Source organism: Pipra filicauda, unplaced genomic scaffold, assembly GCF_003945595.2.
Source record: "Pipra filicauda isolate LSUMZ 115617 unplaced genomic scaffold, ASM394559v2 scaffold112_size3218982_pilon, whole genome shotgun sequence".
Taxonomy (NCBI): Eukaryota; Metazoa; Chordata; class Aves; order Passeriformes; family Pipridae; genus Pipra; species Pipra filicauda.
This window is the reverse complement of record NW_024103574.1, coordinates 1902673-1918817: the sequence shown is the minus strand read 5'-3', so window position 1 is coordinate 1918817 and position 16145 is coordinate 1902673. Positions and strand designations below refer to the sequence as shown.

The window sequence follows — 16145 nt, the reverse complement described above, 5'->3', positions numbered from 1 at the left end:
TCCAGAGCTCCATGGACTTTCCTCATGGAAAAAAAAAATGCTTCATATCCAGTCAGATAGAAAGATTATTAATGATTGTTGTACTGCCTCATGGGCCTCACGTTCACTTTCTTTTTTTAAAATAACTCGATAAATTTGTAGTAAGCAGCATCGATCCAATTTATAGTGCTTGCTATAATCCTTGACTGTTTTTCCTCATGATTCTCTTAAAGCATTCTGAACTGCCGTGTTGTCTGTGTAATATTTTCCTCAAAACCCTTTTCATACAAATATATTGTGGAATTGTGTTCCTGTACTTTTCCACTAGAATTCACATTAGAATCTGTTAACACAGCCAGTATCTCAGGAGAGCTGTCCCTGTTCTTACCTCTAGAAAATGCCCAGCTCCTTGAACCACCACTTTTATATTTTTTTTTTCGAACTGTAGTCCTTAATTAACTTTTGCACTTGTAGAATATTGATTATGTAAATATTACTTGCAACATGAAAACATGTATATGTAAAAGCCTCTGCCTTCAGTTTTTTTCAGTAGGAACTAAGGAAAATTTTATGAAGCTTATATACAAAAAGTAGGAAGGGAAGCAGTATTTGGACTGAAATACATTGCAAGTGACAAGGAGAAACATTTTGTCTTCTGTCATCTGATTTAGTTGCTTTTTACAAGTTTACTGTAGAGAGGTTTTGGTTTTGCTGTTTGCAAATTCTGAGGAAATTTGTTTCTGTGAAGGACTGCATTTTATAGGTAGATGGCATTTTTGAGTGGGTTATTGTGCTGCATAACAGTGATGGTTAATGTGCCAGATGGTGTGTTTCATTTTCAATTTTTCCTTTATTGTTTTTAAATAAGCATTATTACAATTTGAAAGTTACACGTGCAGGATTAAAAGCAATTTATCAAACCCCCGCCCCCCCCCCAATTTAATAAAACAGATAATTTATAATTTATTCCACTCTGCACAAAATCAGGGAGGTTTGTTTAGTTCTGATATTGTCTTGATTTACCATCTAATTTGATTGCTATTAAAATGGCTCTTCATCTTCTATCTTTTTAGGTATGTGTAAGTCAGAAAAGATGGTGTTAGTTCAGGTGTTCAGTCCTTCAGTTTTATCTGCTGCATTTTGTAGGCTTGTTTTGTTGCTTGAAAGTAACCAGGAATTTATCACGGGGGCCCATTCTAACTGAAGTGCCTCCAGGAAAGACGCAGTCTTGGTTTTTCCAGTAAAATTCCTTTCCGCAGGCTGTCCTGGAAGCGTAGCGGCCCCTCTGGGCTGGTGTGTCGGTCCTGGCCGCTCTGGCGGAGCGCGAGCGCTGCCTGAGGGCAGCCACGGCACCGTGAGGAGAAGGAGCGCAGCCCTTCTCCCGCTGCCTGAGGGCGGCGGGACCGGGAGGAGAAGGAAGGGAGACCTTCTGCCGCTCCGCCCTCGGCCAGCCCGCCTTCTCGCTGCTGGAGAAGGTTCATGTCGCTGGGCTGGGCTGAGACGGTACATTCGCTCGGTGGCGGCTGGTGCTGCTGCCTCCGCCCACTTCCAGCCTTTCCCAGTCCGCCAGGCACGGCGGGAGGCGGGCCCAGCGAGCTTCGCTGACGGGAGGCGCCAGGCCGGGGACGGGAGAACTGCGGCGGTGAGGTAAGGGACGGGAGAGCGGGGCGGAGAGATTTCCGCCGAAAGGGGCGGGGGGAGAAAAAAAAAAAAAAGTAAAAAAGAGAAGACCCGACTCCGCCGGGACTCGAACCCGGAACCTTTGAATCCCTTCAACCCTCTAGAAGTCCAATGCGCTATCCATTGCGCCACGGAGCCACCTGTTGGAATCTTCGCGCACCGCCCAAAGAGCCTGCGCGCGCCGTCACGCGTTAGCCGCGAACGCTCCGGCTTTTTTCTTCCCCTTTTTTTCATTTTATTTTTGTTTAACCAGTACGAATAGGCTTCGTCTTATACGCTACTGCACAGACGAGTCTCGCGGCAAGCCCATATGTGCCGCCCGAGCGCTGCCCACGGCCCGGGTGGGGCCCACGGCTTCCTGTGCAGCACTCGCCGTGGCGCTGCGTCCTCATTTCTTACGAAGACTGACTATTTTTAAGTTCTTCAGTGATCAGTATAAAATATTTGTTGACATCCCACTACGGCGTTTTCAGTATTAATCCTTGCGTTTGGAGGAATCTAAGTGTATTCCACAATTGCCTTGTGTTGATGAACTCTTCCTCCAACCGGCCATAAATTCCCAGTAACACCCCTCCTTACCCTGCTCCCCCCGTGGATTCAGTAAAACAAGAGATTCGCTTAAAAGCTGTAATTATAGTCTGAAACAAATCTATCATACTATTTTTTTAAATCATGAGTATGCATATGAGAAACTCCAGAAGACAAGAGTATGAGGTTATTCTTTCTTTAGCTCTCCGCAGCAGTATATTCCAAGCGGAGCCTGTGCCTTTCTGCTCCTGGGGGTCTCCCTGGCCCGGCTCTCCTGGGCAGTGAGATCCGCGCTGTGGTGCCGTGGCCTGGGTTATGCAGCAGAATGGCTGTGTGAGAATCCCATGCCGCACTTCATCGTAATTTAAAAGTACTGGTATCCATAAGAGTGGAGAAAAACAGGAAAATAAGCGCACCCTGAAATCCGAGGAAGCAGGAAGCTAATCAAATCGATGTAAAATGACGTGACCTGGATACACGATTCACTAGCCATTGCCTCCAGGGCTGAGATACCGAGGGTAATGAGTAACCGGGGTGACTCAGGCACACCGGCAGCGTGTCCCGTGATTCCCATGAAGTCATCTGGAGTGCCGGCGGCCAGCAGTAAGGCAAAGCTCATGGGCTGGCTGATGACTGAATAACCCCTACAACGCTGCCGAGAAAAGGGGGTTGCTGGAAGGCTTCAGTAGTTACAGCAAGTACCAGATTACAGGTACACCCCCCAAGCTAACAGACTGTTATTGAACCAGAGCAGTTGTAAACACAGAAGAATCACAAAAATTATACAAGATTCACTTGTATAATTTACAGGGCTGGTCGAATTTACAATCTCTGGGTCTGTATGGTCTTGTCACAACTGTTTTGTTATGGACGGAACTCTTCATAGGCGCTCCTGGTAAAAGAATGTAAGGTGTGGAAACTTTGAGTCCTCAGACCTCCATACTGCATAAAACCCAGAAATCTCATTTTTAAGAACTGGGTTGATCTTCAGAGTAATAAGCTTAAATTAATGTTTGTGCAACACAAATAAACCACTTGTAAGTAACTAGGAATCACCGTAAACATCTTGTAGTTTGTGAATACCTGGGTATGTGTATTGTGGGGCGAAGGTCGGTACCTCACCAGTGTGATCTGGTAACGTGGTACCTTTGGATAACAGCTGGTGAAGAATCGGAGTTTGCTGTCAGAAGACTGGTTCTGAAGCTGTAAGAGTGAAGAATCGTGACACGTGATTCTTACTTCCTCTCATGTTTTCGTTTTGGTTAGTTGGTTTATAACGTTAGGTAAAGGCTGTTGTTTCCATTCATGCAGGACGACTGACTGGGGCAGTGTTTGGAAATTTTTCAGAAATATTTCAAATTATTCAAGTCAGCTTGCTTTTTTTAGTCTGTAAATGTAGTCCCAATGCAAAGTCCACCTTTGCGTTTGGACAGCAGATGGAGCTGCTGCATGAGAAACAGGACAGCTCTTGGATCATGAACTCACAAAATGTGATGAGTTAGGCAACACCGATGGATCTGATTAACCTTTGCTGGTGCCTGGATCTGGATCCGTCCTTTGGACTTTCCCTCTTCTGGGAATGTCTGAAGTCCACTTCTGTTGCAAGCTGGCTTTTCAACTTTATGCTCTGTTTCAGGGAGCAGAAGTTTCTTGGAATACAGTTGTGCTGGTTTTAGTTATTGGCACTTAGAGAAATTTTGCTGAGCTCAACCAGGTGCCATTTTGCTAATTTTTAAATAGGAGGAGAAATTGAGATAGGAATACCTTGACACAAGACAGCAAGTGCATCAATGGCAGGCCAAAAACAGCACTGTCATATAACACTCTTCTATTGAAAAAAAAAATCTAGAAATTATTGATGAAATTGAAGTGTTCTTTGAGAGACTTTTTACAACTTGGGTTTCAACATTAATTTCTGTTAATGTACTATAGTGCTATGTACTGTATATCCAATTACTTTTGGTAAGATTTGAGCTTAAAAATTTATTAAAAGGAAATTTTCAAATTTGCAGAGCTTCCACAGATGTTTTTTGGGAGTACCATCATCTTCCTCTAAGAACAAGTGTAATTAATACATTCGTTGAAAGCAAGAGGTCAAAGAATGCTGCAGGCAAAGAGGCTGTCTAAGACTATTTCTATCACCTGGATAGTCTTACATACACATGTTACATAGGCTGTGTATTTCAGGTTCTTTTCCTTCTCTCTCTCTTGAAGTGGGATTAGTCCAACCCTACTGCTGTAACAATTCACTGGTGTAGTGCAGCAAGAGAAAGCACTCTTCAAACTGGCTTGGATGCGCAAGGTCTGAGGATACTGAAAATAACACTTTCAGGGAGAGTTTCTTTTGGTAATTTACAATTTGATTTTTTTAAAATTTATTTTCTTAACATGAAGATAAATGCTTCACATTGTAGATGCTTCTGCATCTCTGCCTTTTCCTCAGTGGGGGCTGTAATTGCCATGTGACTATCAGGGGATTGGAGAATTACCTGTCCTTGTTTGCCAGGCTGCCAGCAGGCAGACTGCTGTTGAGAACCTCTTCCAATTATCTTATTTGTGGCTGTTGTTGGACTAATGCATGTTCTGTCCCATTGAGTATATTTGAGTAGATAGGAGTCATTCCCCAGGGCAGTGCCTTGCTGACTTGGGGAGACATGAGCAGTCATGCCAAATCACTTCTACAAGGGATTATAATGTTAATTCTGTGTAGCTCTATTAACAGAGCAGCTGCTGCAAAGCCAGCTCTGAGATGAATACAGTCTTTTGGTGGAAAAGTTTGAAGTCCTTTCCTCATGTTCCATAAGTAATTTTTTTTCATAGTAATTTTTATATATCTGGTATACAGTCCATGGGTCTTAGTGATTGTTCTCTGTGATGATACAATTGGTGAAGAGCCTAGGAACTTGTTAGAATGGTATCACTCAGATTCCTTCCAGTATCTTCTTTTGGAAAGCAAAGTACATAAAGCCAGGTGTCTACAGTGATTCTGTTTTTGTAAGGGATTTTTCCCCCCCTGTTTTTCCTGCTTCTTGAATATGTACATTTGAAGGCCATTCACTGCAATGGTACAGACAGATGGTCAAAGGAACATTTTGAATAAATGCAGGTTATTGCAGTCATGGTCAGCAGTGCTTTCTTCATATTACAGAAGAATGAAAGTCATGGCTACAAGATGCTTTTCATCCTTAATTCACATTTATGTCCTTTGTGATATTACTATTGACTGTTTTCATTAAAAATAATTGGAGAATTAACAGCTGGCAGGAAATCCTCAACACTTACAGAAATCAGTGGCTAACGCTTGACAAACATTTATTTCAAGGCTGCTCCCTAATAGTGCCAAACCTATTCAGTCACATGGAATCTCTCAGAGCACTGCAACAGGACATTTGGATAAGTCCTAGCTAGTGCCTCTTGCCAAAAGTGAAGTATGTCAGACTTCTAGAGAGATGAGAATCTGTTTCAAGACAATTTCAATGTTTTCTCTTGCTAACTGGATCTGGTTTTTTTGTCAGAGAATGAATTTCATCAATTTTTTTTTTAGAAATGAATAAGATTTTTGTCGAACACCCTTCAAAAATATCCGAAATGATGCCTTTAAATATATTTTAAAATTCTATTCTTAAAAGCTCCCTTTTTTGTTTTTATTAAAAATCACATTTTATTAGTATTTTCATAATTGTATGCTTGTTTACACTGGGACTTTGCTTAGCAGACCTATTTCTTGCTTCCTTAGTGGGCCTTTTCTGCTTTGAAATCTTCTGTTCATGTTTTATAGCTTAACACAGAATTAGCTTCTAGCATCTTTTCTCAGATTTTATGCTTCTGTAATCTATCAGTACAGTTTTTTTCTCTATTTTAACAGCCATATTGGACGAACACTGAACTAGCAAGGGATTTTTATAGCTAATCCTTGCACAGTCATTGCTCTATATTCTTCCTTCCCATTTTTGTCTCATATACCCAGTCATTGAATTAATGCAACTTATCACCCAGCAGAAGTTACAGTATGAAGAAACAAAAAGCTGCACATCAAAGGGTCTTCTGTGCAGACAGAGCAGACACAAAGGCTTCTTTGTGATGAATGTGCAGAGTTAGCTCTGCCACTCTAAATCAGTAGTGAATTTTCTTCAATTCTAGCACTGAAGTAAAAGAATGCTCTTTGTTCTTGTAGGGGGTTTTAGTTTTATTTCCAAAATGCTGGCAGGCAGTAAGCATTGAGTTAACAACCTAAAAAATTAATTTCCTGTGTTCAGAATTGTGATATACTTTTATAGAAGTTTATCTTGGTTTATTCAATGTAGTAATAGGTACCAGTCATTTCTGCAGCAAAGTGAAACAAGCAGCTTCCAGAGTCAGTGCTATCTGTAAATCACAGGAATCCCTGAGAACAAGACCCCTTATTTTTTGCCACACCCACTGTAGAAATAATGTTCTTGTTGTTATTATTGCAATATATGACTGTAGTTAATTTTGTAAATATCTGAATTTGCAACCACTAAGATTCAGAAAAACAGTCTGAAAAAAGCCAAAAGAAATGCCATCACAGCTCCCATCCAAAATTACAGAGATTAGGGTAGACGTTTACACCCAGATAGTATGTCAGGGAGGTTTCAATCTGGTTTTGATACAAATGGTCTTTATTCCATAAGATTGCTACAAAATTATCACTTGCTTTTGTTACTGTTGTGATTACAGGATATTCTTTTGTATGTGCAAAGGTGGGAATGTGGCTTCTTAATTTACCTTCAAGCGCTAATCCTGCTCACAGGTAGTTCGGAGGGGCAAAAGGCCTTTGGATTTGGTGTTAATTGCTATGTAGTTGGTCTTAATTACACAGAGGCCTTATGTTTTTTGACTGACGGTTTTGCATCTTGTTTGTCAGCAATGAAGTTATCTGCTAGAGATAGTCGTATGTTTTATGTTACTAATTAGAATGAGAAAAGTGAAACAGCATTTGGTGAAAGTGTGAGAAATGGTATCTAAGCAGGCTGGACAAGCAAATTTCACAGAGTTGAAATGGAATAGGGAAATCTGGCACAGGAGTTACTTTGCAATCCTTGAAAAAAATGAGAGTACGGGTGAAAAAAAGAAGGGGTAAAGGAGAAACATGAAGACCTGGGCTATGGAAAATGAGAGTAATGTTGATGGTGCTAATAAGACTTTGAGGGGGGGCTTGGCTTTGGTTTGAGATTGTTTTTTCAGTCTTCACTCTTGCAGTGCAGAATGGGTTTGGGATAAGCGTGCAGCTAATCCATGGTAGAACATGATGAAATCAGTCCCAAACAGCCTGTACTAGTTTGCTTCTTCGTAAAATCAGAAATTCAGATTATTTTTCAGTCTCTGTGCTGGCAGAGCTTGTGTGACATACATCCAGTATGGAAATTTACACCTGCAAGCCATATATAGCTTAACTTTAACGTACTTACATAAATGACAAAATCATTAGTTTTTAACTCATGGATTTTAACACTCCTGACATGATAGCTCTCTGCTATAAGTAAAATTTTTATAGGAAATATTTTTTAAGAAGTAGCCTGCAAAGCTCTCAGCTGAAAGTAGGAACTTCTTATTTCCTAATGGCTCATTGGCAAATAGGTGGCACGTTTTTCACTTAGTAGAAAAGTAATAATAATTAAAAATAAGGTGTGAAAAAAGTTACTGAACACAGTATACAGATTTTCCTTGATTTAGGGGGGAAAAAACCCAACCTCACTGCTCGGTTCTCGTCACTGTGATTCATCAGCTGCAGCCTCCTGGGCAGGTCTGACTGCTGATTGGGCCCAGGGCTTCTCAAGGTGTGTCTTTTGCCAGGAAGCTTTTGCATTCTAAGAGCACACAGTAGACCATGATAGCCTCCTTCTATGGTAAGAACTGTTGTATGTCTGTTCTTATTGTTATGAACAGTGCTTGGTGGTTAGGAACAAATAATTAGGTGTGCTAGCAGATGTTTCCAAAACAACATTTTGTGGGTTTAAAATCTGGAAAGATCCTAATCATGGATCTTAATTGTGGCAGCTGTTGCTCAATATGCTAGTAATACTTTTTAAAATTCTGAATTAAAATAAATGTGATTATATAATAGTGAGGGGTATTCTCAAATCCACAGAGAATTAGATTAAAATATTTTTTGTAATATTGTAAAATTTTGAGAAAGAAATATTTGTAAGATTTGACATGGTCTTTATTTTTCCTAAAAATCATATCTGTTAACTATTCGCAGGTTAAGTAATACAAGGAAACTTTCTTCTCATGTTGTATTATGTTCAGGGCAATTTTATTTTTTTCAGAGATATGGATTTGCTTTATAAGTTTTTTGTCAATTTATCAGTCTAAATTATTGGAAAAGAAAATTAATGTTATTTTAACGTATCTTTTCCGTTACCTTTGAAAAAACAAGGGAGAATCTTGAGGGGAAAAATACTGGAGGAATATATTGGATACATTTTTGTTTTGTAATTGATAGTTTTATGTCAAAGATGCCATCATGGCTTTGAGAGAGAAACACAGGGACTGAAAAGATTTGAAACATGCTACGTAGACAAGTGTGCATGTAAATGTCTGTGATCTGCTGCTGTTGGAGTGTGGTAGAAAAGGCTTAGGAAAACAGCAGCTGTAATACCCAGTCAGAGTAATGTCTGCTTTCCTGCTTTTACAGCAGTAGTGCTTAGAGCTCATTTCACATGACTGTACTTGTTTCTGCTCTTGGAAAAATGTTGCAGTCATGGCAAAAGCACCAACTTCTTTGTGAGGGATGATACAGTGAGCCATACTAAAAAGAGGGTTTTGTTTTAATATTGCAGTAGTAAAGATCTTAATTTTAGCGTAATATATAACTGAAAACAATGAACCTTTTAAGAGATATTTAAGTAACTCTTTTACCAAACTGTATCAAAAATACAAGGATTTTCTTAGATATTCAGGCAAATGTTTCTTGCTATTGAGTAACGTGGATTGGGTTCTGGTGCTTCTTTCTTGGTTTTATAGCACAAATTTTGTGGTTTAGAATAATAGGATCCTGTTCTTTATGGACATCAGGAGTGTCTTCACAGTTAGTAATGTTAGAGTGGATTTTTGCTCAAAATTTTAACTCAACACCAGAGGGTGCCAAAATGCAATACAGTATTCTCAATTTCCTGGTAAAATAGTGATATATACATAATATACCTTTTCTAAACATTGATGTTTCGATCTTTCCCAGCCTTTTCTTGTTTGCATATTCACCATTGTGATACTGTAATACCAGCATACCCCTGGTTCTAGGTTTCCTTACAATGACAGCAGCACATTCCTCTCACCAGCAGCTAGCACTGTCAAAGAAAGATTTTTAAGTATGCAGATAAACTTTGCTTAGCTACAACAGCAATTCGTGTAATTTGTGTCATGTTCTTGTCTTGCTTGTCCTGGCCTTAGTTCTCCGTGCAGGGGTCAGAGATTGGTTTCTATTTATATATGCCATGCTGGCAGCAAAGGAAGAAGTTAGTAAGAACTTTGAAATGCATTAATCACTCTTGGGCAAGACCTCGTGGTGCAATTAATTTTACAATTCCCTTATTTATGTGATGTTTTTGTCTAGGCTGAAGCTTTTAGGGTCTATGTATGTCCCTCTCTTCAAGCTCATTTCCTCACGGTGCAACACAAGGGGAACCAAGTGCATGTACTTGGCAGTTGCATTTTATGAGCTTAGAAATTTGACTTCAAGAAATAAGATGATGTGCATTTGTTGCTTGGATGGCAAAATTATAAGATACTCTGACTGAATTACATATTTAGGTGGTTTTTGCTTTCAAAAGATAAAGCATACCATACCTTATAGTCCCTACTGCTGAACCACCACAGTGTATTTCTGAAGTTGGTTATGTATCTGGCTAAAGAATACTGTCAGACAGTATTTGTCAGAATTGAGACCAAGAAAATCATGCAGCAGTTTACAATCATTATACTGGTGGACAGATTAGTGAGTTTCTGCCGCCTGCTTGTGCGTTCCCTCAAGTGCTTGAAAAAGAGTAAATGCTTCCTTCCTGGTCACACTCAGTAATAGACTGTGTTGAAATAATAAACTGCTAAGTCTAAAATTCTTGGAAGCAACCATTCGTTTCATGCCCATAATGTTTTCTTTCTGTCCCAGCAGCTGATTGCAATCACCAGTGCCAGTGTTTGGACTCTTACATATCTGATTTGTTGGATTGAAGACACATATCTAGGTGCATTATTGGTTCCTGCAGTAAAGTACACTTCCAAATTGTGCAAGGATTACGTAACCCTTTCCAGTGGATTATATTATTTGAATTATAATTAGATGCCAGGCTAAGAATTCTTTTTGTCATATAAAAGGGTTTCTGAAAAAAAGGAAAATAGTCTAGTCACTGTTGGAGTCTTTTCTCTATATTTTTAATGAAAGGCCTGACACTTTATTTGATGGAGTAGTGTCTTCAGATTAGTGCTGCTTTCTTAACTGTGTCTAATCTCATTTGATTCAAGCATGATGAAATAAAAAAAATCAATGTAGCGTAGGTTTGTTTTGAAGTCAAGGAGGGGGTTAGAAAATCAGTAAACATCGGTTCATCATGTTTAATTAGCTAACAGGAATTTTCTGAAGCTATTAACCAGGATCTTAACAAGCAAATTGGATGTAGTATTAATAATTTATGGGGAAGTTCTGGTGTGAAAACTGAAAACTTTAAATCTAACTGTTTTCCTTTATAAAGAAATTAGGAAATAGTTTGTCTATATAGTTTTAGTAGCTCCTTCAATAATATTTATTTTTTTACCCTTCCACCAAGCTATGAAATTGAAAAGATTAGTATTTGTCTCCATCATTTGCAGGAACTAAAAGATCAGAAATTCCTTTACATATCAATACATGAAATGCAAATTAAGTGAACTGTGCAGTGTTAGAGCAGTGACCTTCAACCAGACTCTGTGTCAAGAATTTCTGTTTCCAAGGCTTCTCATTATTGCTGAGTATTTTCCCGGCATAATGTATGGATCTTTTGTGGTGTGTTGTTTGCTGGAGAATGAATGAAGGCCCTCTGGCTCATTTATCCTACTGTCTTGCTTGGGATTTGAACTATGTCGCTAGAAAAGAACGTCTAGTGCTCTCACTTTCAATTCTAATCCCCCCATCATTAAGCTGTAGCAGTTCCCCATTGCATGACTATTTTTTCAGCTATAGAAGCTAGTGGTAGTTTTGGAGAGTCCATAGAGGCTGAGTGGTTCTGAAGAATAGCTGATATTTACTGGATGTTGTATGGTTGTGCTTTCAGAGCTCTCAGTCATAAACATTTTGTATCTTGGAATGGGAAAAAATACCTCTATTTTTAATAACTTTATTTTGCTTCCTCCATACACTTTTCTTTTTTTCAGTTTAGCTGGGGTTTTTTTTGTATTGTCCTTGCCTCAAACAGTTGAAATTGGGGTTAGCTGATATGTTGTCATAACACTGACATAAAAGCACATATAGTAGACTGAAAAGGACTGTGGATTGTTTTGGTTGGGTTTTTTGGGGGAGGTGGGGTGTTTGTTGGTTGATTTTGTTTTAACACAAGAAAAATAAAGGACTCATTTTGTATGCAGGCAGATACCATTTAAGAAGAAAAATACTGTTATTAAGTATAACTGTCTTGATTTCCAAATCAAGGAAACAGGAATTTCCTTGGAATAGATCATGGCTTTTTTGTTCACTACATGTAAGACACGAGAGTTTATACATAGTTAATAAAAGGTTTCCCTTTAAAAATACTAATTAGACCCAAGTGGGGGGAATTTTAGTGTGACCATTGAAATGGCACATAGATTCTGTTTTACATTGTGTATTTACAGTGTAAGTGCATTGATTTGTGTGTGAAGTTCATTTAGCAGATTCGGAAATACATGTAAACATCTAATCTGATGCACATTTTGCTAACAGAGTAAGGAACAAATTCCATTTCGAACGTTTTAAGTGGGAATACATGAGACATTTTTTGTAGTAAAGAACTGGTTTATGTAACAGTATTTGTATTTATTAACCTCCTGTTAAATTTAAGAAATGGAAACCTATTATCTAGGCAAGTGCTGATTTACTTCTAGAGTTATTACCATGTTTACAGACTCTTCCACTAGTGAAACTGCACTATTGCTCATGTAAGGGTGGGTAAAAAAAACCAAACAAGGAAAATTCTAGTAATTTTTGTGTGACAGCTTTTTTTCTAATGATGCTTTACTGCAGGTTTTCAGCTATTTGTTTATCTTCCTCCTCATGCCATCTTGTCCATTAACTTCTCACTTTCCCTCTTACAGTTTCATAGACTCCACTTCTAGAGAAGTCCTTCTGAGGAGGAAGATAAAAGAGATGTTTAGTTATACTGAGAGAGAAAGACTTCAGAAAAACTGCAATAAAATTTTAAAATATTATAATTAGCAAAAACTCTTTAGGAAACTAACCATATACTCTGCCCATGAAGTTTGGGAACCATCAATAATTGCAGTGTTCTTGACAGGTGTTCCACTGTCTTTCTGTGTACAAGTTCTGTACACCCATGCTCAGCCATGTCATTAGAACTGAGAGCTGAAAATTCCCTTACAATGTTAAATATCTTGTGGAAATATCCCTTTATATTGTAGCTCACAGTACTTGAGAGTCTTTAATATAGTCCTCTCGACTACATACTTTAGTACAATAACTCCTGTGTTACAGAGCGGTGCACTTCTTTCATCAAATTTCCAGATTTATCAGTTAATGTTAATGTGACTTTTAAAATTATCATGGATACTTGTGCTAATAAACTGCAGGTTTTACAATGCAGTGCTGTCAGTCTTGAAACTTGCTTGCCCTCTTGTTCCAACAGCAAGCCTAATGTAGGCTAACTTTGAAAGCCTGTGTATTGAACGAGCTCTCCAGGACAGGAGATGAGCTAGGTTCTGGTTTAGTTTTGTGCTGTGGAGTACTGCTGCTGATGTACAAGTCTGTGTTACTTTTGCATGCAGATTTACTTTTTGTGTTGTAAACACTTAGAACGTCTTTGAAATAGGTGGGGTATTAAATGAAGGAAGATATATCAAAGCAGAACTCTCGTTACTACTGCAGAGTGTTGTAAATGAGCTGCCTCTGCCTTCCTTTGCTCTTCTAATGAGAATACATAAAGCTTCAGACAGATGTCAGAGGAAAAGTTTAAGGAGTTAAACTCCAGTGCTTAAAAGAACTGAAGCTTTCCTTTCAGGTTGTACTTGATACAGTATAAAATTTGAGATGAGTTTATCTGGTAATTGCAAGATTACAGACAGCACAATCAAAGGCAAAGTGATACTACAGATAGAAGCCCAGTGCTTCAGCTGAAATGCGTTAGGATTTTAACCCAATCTAAGATACACCTGTGTCACTGGACAGGTGTTCAGATATTGCTGCAAATTAAGGGCTTGGCTGAAGCAATCTGCTTGGCTCTGAATCTCAGCTGAGTTCCTCTAAGTTGCACTTGAGAACCAAAGCTCTACTTGAAGGTGTCCTTTACTGCAGTAGTATGGATCATCCTGTCTCTGCATTCGTGCTGTTATTGGAGCAGATTGCAACAGAATATGTGAGGCAAAGCTGGAGAGCCTTCTGTTGGAGGGGGTCAGTGCACAGCACAGTGTGGATAGAAGCTTGTTATGAGGAATGCTGTTGTACAGAAGTCAGCAGGTAAGAAAAGTTCAGTGGTGATGACTGAGAAATCAATAGAATGCCGCCTTCATTTAAGGGTGGTTCGTGGCTTGAATGCAGTAACACTGCATCCCAGAGTAGGAGGGAAATAGGAAGGGACTTTAAAGAAATCCTTTGGGTTATCTGCAGAAATACCAATAAAACTGGTGTGTAGAAAGACTTGTCAAAGAATTAAGTTTGCTACCACAAAATTAATCAAAAATACTCTGAACAAATTTGAATTGGCATTGCAAGTTTAGACTGGCTGTTATCTACCCGTGGTGTTTTTTATCTGGCTCTAGGACTCCTGGCACTGCTTGTACCATATCTTCAAAGGGAAAGGAAATAGTTCTTTGTTTTTTATGAGACTTGCCCTGCATTCACAAAAGTATGACTGGTAGCATTTTTGTATGTAAACTCATTTGATTCAAAGAAATTCCTGACTTGCTACTAGTGTTTTCTCCAGCTAGAACCCAAGTATTTTAACATTTCAGCTCACTAGCAGTTTGGGTCCAACAGTGTAGCACAGAAACAAGCTATTGCTTTTTTGCACATATGATCAGATGTAAGTAAAGGATCTGTCTGACTCCTACAGGCAGACTGACTTACTAAGAAGGTTGATGAGATTATGACCCATCTTGCCCTTTATGGCTGAGCCCCACATAAAGCAGCTTCTTAAATGTTGCAATTTTTAGCCCAAGTTATAATGATACTCAGACTTTTTTTTTATCACTAGTTGTCTCGGTGCAAGTTCTGTACCATTCTGAGTTCTAGCCCTAGCCGTCATGTATGCAAGGACATTCAGTTTAGAAAACAGTGAGAACATCAATCTAAAATTAAAACAGAATTTATATCAAAACTTCATTTCTCCCAGCTTTGTGCCAGTGCCTTACAGAATTATTCTAACTGAATATAATAGTTTATTTTAGTTAACCTGCTTATTTGGTCTTGACGATCTTAAAGGTCTTTTCCAACCAAACGATTTTATGATTATTGATCATCTTCAGGAAATGCACTTTTTTTCTTTTCCTTTGTAATTATCAGTTGATTAAAAAGAAACAAATCAGTGAGGGATTTTACTTTCTGAGGGTGTTGAATTTCCAACTAAATTATTTTTATTTCAAAGTTAATTTATTCTTATTGCTTATTATGCAGCTTTTTGAAGTATATCTGGAGGTAGCAACTAGCATGTTGTGTTCTGTTCTAAACCTCTAAACAGTTCTTATCACTTCTTTGTAAAATAAACATCAACAAAAATGGATAGAAAAATGTACCAGGCATGACTGTAGTTTGAACTACCCGACTAATGGGGAGGAGTGAGAGGCAAAGAGTGGGAAGTAATTGTGGAGCCTGATTTAGGAGTTCTGTGTCTGTGAGCAGCCTTATTAAAAAAATATGTGGCAACCCTACCATTTGCTTCCCATTCTGAAGGGCAGAAGAGAGGAAGAGGAATATACTAAATGATAAAACATTTCAGAAACCTATTGCAGTAGTAACTAATAGTTAAAGAACTTGAGACAGGTTCTCTGAGTGGCCCGGGATCTGCACATTTTTCAAAAATGCACACTCTGCAGGGGCATGGTTCTGTTTTGTTTGTTGAGTAAAATTAGCACCATTCCATGTATCCAGTTTAGCATTTCACCACACAAACGGTAGACTTGTTGCAATGGAGGTGAGGAACTTCTGGGTTGCTATGGCTGAGGACTTAAAAGGAGCAGGACTAGTATGTTTTAAGTTGGATCAGTCCACAGTAAAATTTTAGCATGGAATCACAGCTGATACTTCATTTTCTCTTGATCTCCTCTACCCCATGGAGAGCTTATCATGCTAGTTTTAACCAGATCTCTGGTTATATGGCATATGTATTTACAGTCTGTTACTATCTGGCTGTTCAAGCTGAGAAGCAGCTGTGGTGTCTTTTCAACAGTGTATTCTGGCTCAAGTTCAGCACTGAACTAACATGCTGCTTGTGATTGGCTTCATGTGCAGGTAGGATGAACTCCCATCTAGCTACAAAAGATCACACAGACATACAGAAAGAGGAAAAAGTTACTAGACTGTAGTGATCAACACTTTCTGTTGAAGTGTTTTATTATCTTAGTTCTATTTATTTATTTAACTAGAGTCCAATCCCGTAAATACTGTTACAATGAGCCCTAGCCTTCAAAATATCTGCTAAGTTGCATGTACTGAATGTATTTGGAGATTTGGATTCGTCTTTTTTGGGGACATGCTAGGTTTGTTAGTACTTGATCACCTGATTGCTGTCACATCACCTGCATTAAGCACAAACATTTACCAT

General features: G+C 38.8%; 1 protein-coding gene and 1 non-coding gene across 2 annotated transcripts in view; one reads left to right on the top strand and one right to left on the bottom strand.

The window, feature by feature from the left end:
* The first annotated feature begins 588 nt into the window (after window positions 1-588).
* Window positions 589-16145, top strand: part of BCAR3 (BCAR3 adaptor protein, NSP family member) — a 91263-nt gene continuing 75706 nt past the window's right edge. The window contains exon 1 of the mRNA XM_027712623.2: window positions 589-1626. The gene's annotated coding sequence lies outside the window, so the exon portion shown is untranslated. The remainder of the gene's footprint in view (window positions 1627-16145) is intronic.
* TRNAR-UCU lies at window positions 1712-1797 on the bottom strand. Its single transcript is given in 2 exon segments — window positions 1712-1747; window positions 1761-1797. It is a non-coding gene; the product is annotated as a tRNA-Arg (tRNA).